Source organism: Coenobita brevimanus, chromosome 116 (assembly GCF_032717465.1).
Source record: "Coenobita brevimanus isolate Jiangsu-jjx chromosome 116, ASM3271746v2, whole genome shotgun sequence".
NCBI lineage: Eukaryota > Metazoa > Arthropoda > Malacostraca > Decapoda > Coenobitidae > Coenobita > Coenobita brevimanus.
The window spans coordinates 3,311,937-3,326,814 of NC_137069.1; positions in this window are offsets into that span (position 1 = coordinate 3,311,937).

Sequence of the window (14,878 nt, forward strand, 5' to 3'; positions counted from 1 at the left end):
TCCTAGCAGTAAAACTAGCTTCTGTTCTTCTTTCCACACTCAGCCAGTCCCCCAGATGACAGAACTTCATGCATTCTAAGTGGCTGTCTCCCTAGTTGACACACAATGTTGTCATCCACACCCCAGATATCCCTTTGTAACACATACTGAAATTTCTCACATCCTGCATTCTTCCTCTGACACCACAACCCATCAGTTGCTGTGCAAGTTGTACATGCGACAGAATTCCTCCCAGTTCCTTCTTTACACACAACACAGGACTACACAGCTCATTCCACAACATTAGCTACCTCCCTTTCACCTGCTGACCACAGCCTTTGTTTTACCTGTGTTAACTTTCAGTCCCTTTGCCTTAAACTCTCAAAGCAGTTGCCATGGTAGCCCACTTCTAAACATTCTTAACAGTGCTTCAGGTGCTAAGCTGAATGGCAACAGATTTAGCACTGAACCCAAATACACACCAACATTGACTAAACATTCCTCACCTAACCCTCCACTCACTCCCACAGACATAGTTATCCCTTCATGCAGTGTCATCACCAACCTGACAGTCCATTTATCAGCATACAGCCATCTGATGGTCCATTGCACTAAAATCAGTTTGTTTTAATGGGAGTGATGTGGACCACCCTCACACCTTTCTGTCATGGTTTTATGAAATTTAAACAAGCTATAGTTATGAGGGAGGAATGAGTGTCCTTGGTTACTAGTCAAATTTACTTTCAAATCTGTGGATACATGACCATGAACTGAACTGAGAGCGGTTAGGGATCTCGGATTAATGTGCTGTACCAACTGGATTCTATCAAGTGTTACTGAACTGCCTGTTTTGTATTATGAAAGTACTGTAAAAGATGATAGTGTGAGAAAATGGGACTATGAAAAGGTACAGTGTGCATAGTGATAGTGTGTGAGGTAGTGAGAGTTGTAGGTTTGTGGTAAGACGTGTAGGATAGTGACAGTGTAAGAGTGAGTAGGGCAGTGTGAAATTGAAGTGTGAGGATCTTTGGGGTAGTGTAACAGTGTGAGGATGTGTGGAATAGTGTGTCTGTGTGAAAAGTTGGTGTAAAGATGAGTACTGTATGTCAGTGTGAAGAGAAATGTGTGGGTGTGTTAGTATTATGACTTGGAAAAGGCTCTATAAAGAATGTAGTGTGTGGTGAGTGGGATAGTGTGAGACTGGGTAGAGCAGTTTAAAATTATGGTACTGTATATAGTGGCAGGATGTATGGGGCAGTGTGAAGAATAGTATGAAAATTAATAAGGATGCATCAGGTAGTTTTAGGGGTGAAGTGAGTGATAATATGAGGTAGTGAGGAGTGTCTGTTATAGTGGAAGAAACATGTGATATGGTGATGTTGTGTGGGATAATGTAGTGGTGTGTGTGGCAGTCAGAATGTATGAGTGTAGTTGGTTTGTTGTGGTTACATGAAATTCAGTGATTTTTAGTAGGAATAAGTCTCCCTGCTTCCTAGTCAAATCCACTCTCGAGTCAGTCTACACTTTGCCATAGGCTACTTAACTTGAAGGGGTCAAGAGAGCTTCATCAGGTTAGAACGAAGACATTATAGTGTGGAGATGTAAGGGTCTATTGCAGACAAAATCTTGACCCCACTTTCCTGCCTGTTGTAGGGATTAAAAGTTTTACATGAATTATTTATGTATGATGGCAGTATGAAACACACAGCAAAAGGGTATGAGAAGGAAGGATACTCTTTGTTGTTTGCAGAGGAATACAGCAAGCAAGACATAATGTTGGCAGGGAATTGTCAGCACACTTTCTCCTGTGATAGTTCAGTGTGGGTTGAGTAATTTACACTGTTTATAAGGTTTACAGAGCAAAATATAGGCATGCTTCAAAGAGGTGATGTGGGCTGTATATCTGGGATGGTTTATCAAAATGAAAAATAAAAACTGGCTGTAGTTGCAGTTAGGTTATCTTCTGAATCTCACACAGCCATACATGTGTGCAATGGGGCAGTTTTTAAGAAGGGAAGAGTATATTGGTGGCTACATATTTGCCTTAAAGATGACTATGGCACTAGGGTAAGAATTTTGAAAAATATACATATTTGTCCTCATTGTTTGAAACATATTTTTCACATGGTAATGCTGGTGATTGAAGTGGTTCTTGTTATTTACATGTATAGTATTTCAATTGTAGTACAGTACTGTATCACTGCTCACATGTCATATTCAGGGCACAGCATTAAGGGGATTTATATGTCTGACTAATTCCAGTAACAAGAATAATTGTCATGGTATTGAAGAGATTAATTCCTGGCTCAGCCCTTACCTTGTATGCTGAGTTCCATATTTCTGTCTGATAATCCCTTTAATCCTTCCCTGTGATGTATTTTTAACTCTTTCAGTTTGGTGACATTTTCTAATTTATCCTTGCTAGCTCCAGACAATTTTATTCAGCTCAGGACAGATCTTCCGATACAGCTTTCAGTAACTCCTCCACTACCACAGGTTTGTCCTAGGTTGAATGAGGTCATCTGAAACTAGCATGAATAAATCAGAATACTTCATCGAACTGAAGGAATTAAAATCTATTCATGCTACCTTCAAATGATGGTAGTGTTACCTTAGGACAGAGTTTTTGAATTGGAGGGGTGTGATCTAGTCTTAATCCTCTTCAGTATGAGATGCCGTTCCTAAGCTGATTAATTTGTGGCAGCATCAAGAATAAGCTAAAAGGGCAACACCCAGATTCAGAGGCTTCATAGCACCTCATCCTCACTATAATCTTTTCACCTTAGCTTGGCCCAGCTTTTCATCCCTGTACAGTCTGTCTCACATAGCTCATTGGCATGAGAAGACAATAGTACAGCTACATGTATACACTTTTCATAGCACTTCTTCCTGACTACCATCAGTTTCTGGCATTAACTAATTCTTACAACGCAGCATTCAAGGTGAGGAGCTGATAATTGTAGGCCAAGTTAGAGTGAAACAGTTATAGTTTATTTTTGTGGTCTTAATATAGTCTTGTATGTTGTTTTATATATAGTTCATTCACTTTAACTCTGCGGAGATTTTCATTCTTTTGTAGCTTATTTCATGTAGCTTACTGGCAGAATAAAGACACTATATGGCTGTGAATCCTTTCCATAGCAATTTGTCATGAGTAACACCATAGTCCAATGTTACTTTCTTCTTACAGCCCAGCATTCAGGATTATAAGGTGGCAGTTTTATGCCTTGTGAAAGTAAGCCAAGTATAGTCTTTGTTAAAATAAGAAAAGGCAACATATAGAAAGACTGGTATGAGAGAATAATAAGCTGTAATATGCAAAATACAAACCCTACAGCCTGATGATGTAATTTTTGTTCATTCTTGCTGCTGCCAGGAGATTTTACTTAGCCTATAATAGGACACTTGTACTGAAGGCATTTGGTAAGGCTCTGTCATACCCCTCCAGTCCAAAAAGTCTATCCTATCAGCAAAATAAAACAGGAGATGGCAAGACAATGATGCAAAAAGACCATCTCTGGGCTGAATGTCCTAAGGAAGAGAAAATGGAAAGCCTCTTAATCTGGCGAGAGAGAGACGCCTTCTTGTGGTGGCACTGATATAACCAGGCAGATCTGTTGCCTGGCTACACAACCGTCCCTCAAGTCCCTCCATATCCCCTGAAAGAAAATAATGGACTGAGGGATAGGGATAACTTCAGCCTGCAGTCCACTGGGTTCGCATTACACCTGGTGCCCAATGAACAACACATGTTTCTAGTGTTCCAGTCCCCTTTACTTGATCTGCTTGCAGCCCTTTTCACTTCACTTTCACCAACAAATAGCATATTACTCTATACTGTAGTGTGTAATGGAAACTAAAAAAGACTATGATAAAAATAAGCCCTGAATACAGTAAGTCATATGTCTTATCCTGTTTAATGGAAGATTTGTAAGAAAAATCTACAGTACTGTAAAAATAAAGATTGAGTACAGTCATTTCTTTGTCTTATCCTGCATTGTGCTGGTCATATATACAATGATGAGTTAAAGATAGGGTTGTACTCCCTGTGATTGGGTGTGTGACTTTCTTTGGTAGGGAAGTTTAATTGAGTAAAAAATTTTGAATCACAGGCTATTAAGGAATTCCCATTTATTTCCTCTTTGAAAGTACTATGGTTTGCATTATGAGATTTTATGTGGTATGGAAATACTTCATAACTGTGGAAATCGTGAGCCACGGGTCATTTGTAGAAACTCTATTTCCTGTTATCAAGTTTGCTGTGCAGTACTGCATAACATACTGGACTGCTTGTTGGCCATGCATTACACGTTCCACAGGATAATCATACACTAATTAATTATCCAGTATTGTATTATGCTGTGCTATACATGTATTTACAAGGAAAGTACTTCTTTTCACACAGGTGTTCATCATCATCATTATACCCCTATTCCCACATCAGTGGTGCTGTTAGAAGCCAGAACAAAAAAGCACAAATAGGAGAACGGTCATCAGAATACCCAGCAAAATGATCTACACTTCTTTTCACTCGACATTCAAGCCTTCAGGATTCTCAGCTGCACATACTTGTTTCAGGTACTGCATTATTGTGCAGGTATTATTATTATAGTCTCAGTGATGTGTGTCTTTTATTTGTTGTACTGATACATCAAATTTTAGTCATCATCAGTTGGTGGTGGTACTGTCAAAGAAGAGGGAGACTGGCTCTGTGCAGATTTGCCACAAGGGTGTGGGAAGTTATTCCATCTTGTGCAGTGTTTGTGATGAGTGGGTGCATAAGAGATGTGGTGTGCTAGACTGTGAGATGATGCTGATTTCATGTGTGCGGTGTGTTTGGGAGAGCATGTGGAGAGTGTCAGGTGTGAAAGGATTGATCTTGCTGGTCAGTCTCTCGAGTGTGTAGAAGAGTTTTGTTACTTGGGAGACATGTTATGTGCTGGAGGTGGGCCTGGAGCGAGCTCTGTGGCTAGAGGTGCGGTTGGAAGAAGTAAAGGGAGCTGTTGCCTCTCCTGACACTTAGAGGGCTCTCCCGCCGTGCTAAAGGATCTTTGTAAAGTATGCTGCATGTGTTAGGAGTGTAATGCTGTATGGTAGTGAGACCTGGGCAGTAAAGGAAGAGGATATTAGTAGGCACATATGTACAGAAATGACAATGATTAGGTGGATGTGCAGTGCATCCTTGAATGAGAGGCCTGGGAGGACTAGGTTTGCGATGGAAAAGTTAAGAGGAAGGATGGGACTGGAGTGTACTGGTGTTGTGATGAGGGGCAGCTTGAGATAGTTTGGGTATGTGGGGGATGATAGTTGGGTCCAGAAAGTGAAAAGTGTGAATGTTGGGGGTAGGGTTGCGAGAGGCAGGCTGAAATAAACGTGGGAAGAGGTCATAGTGTGTGACTTCCGGGATAAGGGACTGCATAAGGAGGCTGCCAGAGATCGAGCAGTATGGAGAGCCGCTGTTAGGTTGACCAAGGCCCACGTATCCAGTCATGGAGCCTTTATAAATGAAACAACGGTACACTTAAGTTATTGTAGATTCAGTACTGTAGTAGGCTTTATAAGTTGATGTATATCTTGTAGTGATCACAGTACAGCAGGGGACAAAAGTTGACCTAATATTTCACCTCTCCTCACTTCCCTGTGCTGGTCATTTTAACAGTAAAAAAGTCTTGTTACGTTCCTCTGCCCATTGGTACTGTAATGCTCTTGGATATGATGTGTCGGGGGAAAAAGTGACGTACCCTAAGAGTTACATAGATGCACACACACCTCTCATATACCTCCACTTCATCCCTCCATCTCATCCTTGGCTTCCCCCTCCCTCTTCCTCCTCCACCTCACTCACATACACTCTCCTCGTTAGTCTCGCACTCCATTCTCTTCACATGGGCAAACTACCTCAATGTATTAATTTCTCCTAACTCTTTCTAATCACCTAAATAAATCCTTCCTGAGTTGATATATAACCGTTTAGTATCTGAGAAAATAAACCTAAATGTACTTTCACTCGCAATGGAGTGTGAAGGTAAAAAAAAAAAAAAATCAAATGTAGAACCTTGTGGATGGAGGGAAGTGGAGGGATGGTTTGGGGTGGAGAGGGAGGAAGGGAGGAAAGGGGAGTGGAGGAGGGAGAGGTGGGAGGTGGAGGAGGGAGAGAGACAGGAGGTGGAGAAGGGAGAGAGGAAGGGGGGTTGGAGAAGGAGGGAGGGAGGAAAGGGATTTTGCCAGCTTTTTGTGGAGGGAAAGAAATAGGAGGGAAGGAGGAGAAAGAATGAGGGACGGAAGAGAAAGGATGAGGATGGAAGGCAAGAGATGGGGAATGGAGAGGAGGAGGGGGAAGGTAGGGAGGAGGAAGAGGGATAGAGGAAAGGAGGTTGGGGACAGGGAAGAGGAGAGAATAAAGTGGGAGAAGGAGGGGGTTTGAAGGAAACTACCGACTTTCATTGGACTGAGATTCTGATTAAAATAATCTTTCACATACATATGCACACACCTGTTATTCATAACTATGTACGTATTCATATATCCCAAAAGGGAGACGGAAAAGGCAGTGTACCCTACAGGAAGTTAACTTACAGAGCAGTGGAAAATACACCAGTACTTAACATAAACACACCGTACATATACTGATATAAATTTATACACAAAAAAATACGAAAAGTGTATAATGGCGAAGGGACGAGAAAGAGGGAGGGAAGGGGGGATCTGGAGGGGACGGAGGGAAAAGTTGGGGGGGAAGGGGGGGAGGAAAGGTATCTGCCCAGCGTCAGTTTCAGTTGGGAGGTGTTGGTGGGAGGGTGTTCGTTGCGTTGGGTAAGCATAATTTCCTTTTTCGCTCCTTTATTTTCTTTATTAATTTGACTAACATGTATTGTGTTACACTCTTGGACTATTGACTTGCTGTGATTTTGATTCATCTACTAAGCTGGATTTGTGTGTGTAATTTAACTGACAGCGTTGTTTGGAGGCGTCCGTGTGGTAGTTTGCTCACCCTTTTATATTTTGCAACTTTATTTCCCGTACCACATATATAGGATAAGACAATAATATGCCCCATCATACTTTCCGTTGCACTTTTTGGTGACCAGCAGCATATTTAGTAGTATAAAGCCAATGTTATTACTGGGCATTCAAGATGGCGACTATAACAGGCCGAGTTGAAGCGTTGAGTACGGAAGTCATGGTCTTTCAATTTAACGATTTTTCTCACCAATTTTTTAATAATCAGGACAATTTGGAGTTGGTTTCCTTAATTTTATTGCATAAAATGGTCAGATTATAAAAAGCATTAAGTGGTAGTAGGCGTGGGATTTTTTTTCCATTAAATTTAAAATATTTTCAATTTAGGTCAGGTTTTCAGCTTTAATTTGCTTGGGTTTTCGTGGTACTTTACTGAGTTAACCGGACAGTTCTTAAAGTCGGTGAAGTATTGCTTTATATTTATATATATATATATATTTTTTTTTCCAGTGCATAGAATTTAGCCAACTAAGAAGACTGGATTGGATGTATGGGTGTTTAGATTCAAGTGACCAAGAAGACCGGTGTTTGGATTCAGGTGACCAAGAAGACTGGTGTTTGGATTCAGGTGACCAAGAAGACGGGTGTTTGGCTTCAAGTGACCAAGAAGACGGGTGTTTGGATTCAAGTGACCAAGAAGACGGGTGTTTAGATTCAAGTGACCAAGAAGACGTGTTTGGATTCAAGTGACCAAGAAGACGTGTTTGGATTCAAGTGACCAAGAAGACGGGTGTTTGGATTCAAGTGACCAAGACGACGGGTGTTTGGATTCAAGGGACCAAGAAGACGGGTGTTTGGATTCAAGGGACCAAGAAGACGGGTGTTTGGATTCAAGGGACCAAGAATACGGGTGTTTGGATTCACACAACCAAGAAGACCGGTGTTTGGATTCAGGCGACAAAGGCGATTTTCTGATAAGTATGTTTTTTATTTATTTATTTATTTTTTACCAAACTTGTCCCTTCAGCACAGCAGACTGCAGTGTAAGTTAAATCAGATCGTGGCTAGTGCATTGAGGTAATCTTGTGTGGTCAGATTTGAATATGCTTTTTTGGGGGGGAAAGCAGCATAAGTACATAGATAGATAGATTGGATAGACAATGTGAGGGAATAGTTATAATTAGATGTGCTCCCTGACCCCAAATAGAAGGGAAGCCAGCCCGCAGTCCACTGGGTTCCCTTTCTGAAATTGTACCCTTGTGCAGAATATCCTTTAATAATAACTAAAATGAGAGGTGATTTCAGACATTGCTGCACTGTACGGTACTGTAAAAAATTTCTTTTCGGTTTAGCCAGGAATGGGGAACTGCAGGGACTGGTGACATTAATTGTGAGTGCTTCCCCCTTGAAACATTTCCTGGCTTTAGAGTAACGTATTTTATTCAGCTTAGGAGACTTCAAACTCTATAGGCTAGTTTTAAACCTTTCACTACAAGAAATAGCTGTATAAATCTTGATAATTGCAAGGACTGTATTCCCATTGGTTAAGGAAGCTCCCAAACAACTTTTCGTAAGTAATTTGTTTTATTCTTACTGTCCTGTAATATAAATCCTCCCATTAGCCTGTACTCTGCATAAGAAAACTCAGGAATATTAACCAGCCATGTACAAAAAACAGGAAAAGGTATTAGGGAGCTTCCTTAGTAAACGAGAAAGCAAGCCTAAGAATGAAAGTGTCAGGATGAAAGGAGTTTAGGAAGATAAACTTTTAATAGTACACTTAAAATGACTTGTTCACCTTAGTTTGCAGCCTTGGGTAGGGGAGTTACATTGGTACAATATAGGCCTAGATGCAATTGGCTCAGGAATCTTACTACATGTTTAGGGTTTTTCCAAGTTCTGGCGGCAGGTGAAGTAGTTAGTTTTGGCAGTTGCATTTGAGAGGTGGGTGTAAGTTGGGGAAGGGCAGTGATATGGCCAGGGACAGGGCGACATGGAGGCAATGTGGGATTGAGGAGTCTGGCAATGGATAGAGTTGTGTTTTACCTCCAGTCCATAGAAAACAGCCATCCCATTTCAGTCTGTGTAGGGAGGTCATGGGGAATCATAGCGTCATTGATATCTTTAAAAGTAATATGCCTACCCATCAATACTTAAATTTTAGCGTGGGAGTGAATTTTGACCCCCACCAGCTCATTAACCATCCTTCCTTTAGTCAGATTGCTTGACTGAAAACTTTGAACTTGAAGGAAATTATACTCTATTCAGTGGCATAGTTAACTTGCTGTAGGATGTGAGGGATTGTATCAGGTGGTTTATTGGTAACATAATGACACTCATGTACAAGCAACTGGTCACCCTTAAAATGTTTCAGTGTAGAGTAGCCCAGCCCCTGCACTTAGAAAGGGGTAATATGGAATTAAAGATATGCAGTACTTTACAGATGGTGTTTTGTAGGAAAATGTCAGCCCAGTACACTATCTGTTGGCATATTTAGTGTATACCTGGATCAGGTGTCCATTTAGCAGTTTAGTCAGGCCCCATTATATAAGTGGGATAATGTAATGGAGGACTGCTTAGATAGTGGAGAATCGTATAACGGAATAAAGAAAAGGATCGTGAAAACTCAGCGTACCAGTACGTAAGTTAACCCTGGACAGGCATGCCTGGGTGAAATTCACACGGTGATATTGCAACACTGTATTATACACATGGTTCCTTTATCTCCAGAATATTTTCTCTCTCAGTAGCTGGAATGTGTGTCGAGACTCGGTGTTAGGTGGGTGGGTGACACTCCGCACTTAGGTCTTCATAATATTGTTTATAGTGGACGGGTGATTTTCACCCGGCTGTGCCTATTGTGTGAGTAGTATTTTCGCTTATGGTTTTCTGATAAAAGAGGAGCTAACTGCCTGTGTTTGGGAGGTTTTGAGGATGCAGGCAAGAGTATAAAATAAGAGGGGGGAAAAGTTTTTACTCTTGTATATATTTAGCTGTCAGCTCGAACTTTTATTTTTATTTTTATTTATTTATTTATTTTTTTCCGAAAGTGATCTCAGGATTTTTTTTTAATTACTACCACATTAAATTTTCATTAATAGTTATATCAATATGAACAAGAGAGGTTCTTCCACACTCATACCAAGTTTCATAAGTAAATATCGATTAGAACTTTTTTTTTTCCAGGGCTGGGTGAATACTACCCAGGTATGCCTCATGCCTGTGGTGTTGCTAAAAAAGACCTGTGCCTGTCTAGGGTTAAGGGGGAATTAGGGTTAGGTAAACTGACCCTGCACATGTTATTGAATTTGGGCTTAAATTGCCCATTCGCATATCATCGGTTTCTCGTGTGGCAGATGCTTATACTGTATATGGTACCTGCCTCTGTTAGGGTATCTAGAACAACTTAGCTTACTGAGCAGACTCATCAACTGCAGGCAAGTAACCAACCCTGCAGGGCCATCTCATACAGTGAACTGATGTTCCTTTGTGGTTTACAGTGCCGTATGACAGTGGCATGGGGAAAAGTGTTGTTTGGTTCTTGGATGGATGCCACATTGGTCTACACCCAGTTAACAGGAGCACCAGATGAGGCTCCACACAACCTTGTAATTTGGTTATATAGTTACCACCTGGCGATGTCAGTGATTTCCTGGGTTTAACCCGCGCCGTCCCGAGGACGTACTTCCACGTCCTCACGTTTTGTCACAGCTAATCCCGAGGACGTACTTCAACGTCCTGCAATTGCAAGGTTCATAATTTCCACAATTTTCAATTTTCGCGAGTCATTTTTGGTATGTATACACGGGACACCTTCCTCTACAAGTGCCAGGCAGAGACAATGCCTTACCCAGCATGACCTCTTCCCCCCCCATGCAGGCCCTTTTCTCAGCAATTCACCTGTTATCAGTGACCTGGCCAGTATAGCCATGTCATGCCACGGTACGAAATTCAGGGCCAGAGTGATTCCCCAATCAATGACAATGTGGAGGACAAACTTGACATAGCATTAGAGGAAGAAACAGTTAGAAATGATGATCAGGTAATGTGGCAAAAAAAGGTCAGGTATTAGTGAGTGAAGCAATGCTTATAATGCCTATATTACTGCTTGAAATCCAATATACTCTCGTACTACGTATAAATTCCTAACAGTAAATAAATAAATACCGTTTATGAGTGGTGTGAAATAGTTATCCTCCCATAGAACTCGTTTTCTTTGGTGCCAGCCTGATAGAAAACCCAGTAAGGTAGGAGGCTCTCCTACCTGTAATGAGTATTTTAAACCTCAGGTGAGCGATTTCTCTATGAATTTTCGATGTTTCTCACCAAAAGCGAAAGTTTAAGCAAAAAAAAAAAAGGTCGAAAAATACCCGGGATTGGGGGGTACCAGTGGTCGAAAAGTGGCCGGGACGGGGCGGGTTAAAGGCAGGGTTGTAGAGGCGCAGTTGTGGAGTAGTCTGTTTTTGGTTGGAGTCGCAGTCGTGGAGTAGTCTGTTTATGGTTGGAGTCGGTAAAACTCCCACGACTCCGAGCCTTTTGGTTCTGAAATGTTATCCTCCCCCTCCCCCCCCAGATAAGGGCTAAGGCGTTGCCCCTGGGAAGAGGACTTTGATTTTTGACCGTGTAGCACTTTATGACTGGATGCCCTTCCTGATGTCTACCAATGACCCATGGGTGGACTTGAACCTCCAACCCTTTGGTCAGAGCGCTGTAACCCACTGAGCCACGGTTGCTATTACCAGTTAGGGTGACATGAGAACGCTAGCTCTTCTGGGAAGACAGCTTACCTTGGTGTGGTGCGAACTCACGACTCTTTGGTCTTGTGTCATAGACTCTACCACTGAGCTGCCATGCCCCCAGTCATTTTAGTACTTTATTTTACAAACATGTATAACAGTTTTTTTTGTTATTATGTAAGCATTATAAGTAGAGAATGTAAAATGAAGATGTAAGAATTGCATGTGTTAAAATTCATGAATAATATTCATTTAGCCTACCAGCATCGGGTCAGTGTGTCATATTATTGGTACAGTGGGAGTCTGGACATACTATCACTGACGTCACAACTCTTAAAGGAAACCAAAGGCTTCTGCACTCTGTGTAGAGCCACCTGAAGTGGGAAGTGATACGACAGGAAGGATAAGGGAAGTAAAAAGAGAGGAGGGCAGACCAATAAAATAACAAAGGGGAAGGAAGGAGGCAGCACTTCATTGCAGCAATATTCAAGCATTTAGAATATTAAAATACTTACAAATTAGACCTAATGTGTTAAGCATTTAACATTTAGAGCAAGGTTAGTATTGGTTTGGAAACTATTTTTCGTATTTGATAGACTAAACATAGGTACTAACGATGAGTTACTATATTCCAGTATCCCAAAACCACAAGCACCAGTCAAGACCACCGCAGGTACCATAGTCGCTGTCTTTGTTCCAGGGAGGTGGTCAGCTGCTTACTAAAAAGGTAAGTATATACACTTAAGGTTTTCTTTTGACTCTTGCCTCCTTTTTAGACCTTCCACCTTGCTTCTAGAGGCAAAACTTGCCTCAAAAGGTGTTGAACAAACCACAAGATTAATTTATAAAAACTAAAATTAATTTATAAAAATTGAATATTAAATAACTGGTCTGTTAGAGATATAAATTAACCAAAGTAGCAAAAATGGTAACACCAGCTCCCTCCCATGAAGTACTATGAATAGTCAGCTAAGACCCATGAATTTAAAAGGCCTTTTCAAGTTCCATTGATACTAAAAGTACCAGTGGTTTGTGTAATCAAAAGTTGGGTGTAATATTTCCCTAGACTCTGGTTTCTCGACTTCCAACTCATGGTTTGGTGTTTTTTGAGAGTACCGGTATACATTCAAGGGGAGATGTATCTTGTATTTTTACTTTTGAAATTTTCTTAGAGTTTTATTTTAGTCTTAACCTTAGACTACAGCACCAGTACTATATTTATGTTAGTTTGTGACAGTAATAGGGAGCTTCACCAGCCATGACTGTAGGACCGTACAGCAGGTTTGTCGAGCCGCAGTGGCCATGATTATTGTGCTCTCCCCTTTCCTATGTAACTTGGCCTATAATTATGACCTCCATCTTTAATGGTGAGCTGTAGCAATATTCACTAGAACAATCTAGTCGTGAAATGCTGTGGAAAGGATGTTTGAGTCACAGAGTAGTCTGCCACAGGGCCATGTGAAGTAAGTTGCAGTAGAGCAAAAATCTGGACAAAGTTAGTAAAAACAATAATTTCATGATGCACAAGCAAAGATTTCAGTGTTCAAGCGCACACCATGGCAGACTTAGGGTAAACACTCAGTATGGCATCTAAAACCCAGTATTGTTATACTGTATTTATTTTTCAGTAACATGTTGCTGTATCATAAATGTGACTTAAATCATGTTAGGTATTATTGCTTGTGCAGTTTGTCTGGAGTTGTTCTGGCAAAGTTCGTGGGATTCCCAGGTTACCAACAGGCTTCAACTCAAACCTTCTCTTCTTCCTTGGTCTGTATCAACTCACCCCAGTCGTCGATAGGAGACTGTCCTTGCTCGTCCTATTTCAAGTATTATTGCTTTTCTTTTTGCTCTGCTTGTTCTGCATCTAATTTTATTGTCCTCCGTTCTTTGCTGCCTTAGTGCCACATGGCCCTTCTAGGCTTGGTGTTAGTTTTTTCTCAGCATTCATCCATTCATTCCTACTCCCTCTCCCACACTCACATACACTCTCCTCATCAGTCACTCTCCATCCTCTCCACATAGCCAAACCACCTCAGTGTATTTCTCCTAATGCTTTCTATCACATCCACACAACAATGCTCCTTCATCTCCTCATTTGTCAGTCTGTCATTCCATGTAGCTCCACATGCTGCTTTTAGTGAACCGAGGTAGAAATTATCTTTTGCCTGTAGTTCACCTTCCTTCTTTTGGGGTAACGAGGGAATGGAGGGATGTTGTTATAACCAGGCACTGGAGCCACCTGCTATCAGTGCCACCACATGAAGGTGAAGGCATCCCTCACCTGCAACGTGTCATCATTAAAATATAAATAACAAACACAATAATATTAAGGTTTAATTTGCAGAAAAATTCACTAAGTTAAAGGTGCCATGAAGCTTTCCATGCCACTTAAAACACTAGCTTTAGCTGGCGCTTGGAAGGGTAGTTGGGTGACTTCCAACTTGAGGGGAGCACACTGGACTGCCGGCTGCCATTGTGTAGGCTTAAACTTTTTTTCAGTCTGGTGATGTATTTTGTACTTCATCCTTGATGTTGTTATACTTTTTTTTTTTAATAGGTGACTTTCAAAGATTCAAAACTATAGGAGTTAGATTCAATCTCCATTAGCCTCGTCACTACTAGAGGTCCATCCTAAGTTTGGTGAAAGAATCTGGTAATAGTCTCATCTTAAATGTCAGGACCAACTTGTCTAGCCCCGGGCTCCTACGTTCCTCATGGGGCAACGTAGGGTTGGATGATGGATGGATGGAAATGTAAACTGTCATTAAATTAAAGGGCTTTGTGTGTTGATAGCTGGTTTATGTTAGATGCGTTATGAATTGATCTGGGTTGTTGTCAAGGCCTACATAGCATTACAAAGCTTCCTGTGCCACCTTGGATATGTCTGTATTGTTTTGCCACATATAATCCCTGGAGCAGAACCTGGTAATGTTGTGGTTTAGATGCTGAAAATAGATGGTTTTAAGATCTGTTTGGTACTTTACAATTATCATCTAGGTTCAAACAACTGTGCTAGTAAGTTTTCACCACTTCCTATTCTCCCCAACAGGCAAAACTTCATATGTAGATGGCAGGTTGGAGTTGCAGGCTGAAGTCAAGTGAGAAGACTTGATAGTCAAAGAAAATTCTGGAGTAAACACCTGATCTACCAAACGAAGGATGGAGTTGCAGACTGAAGCCAGCTGAGAAGGTCTCATTGT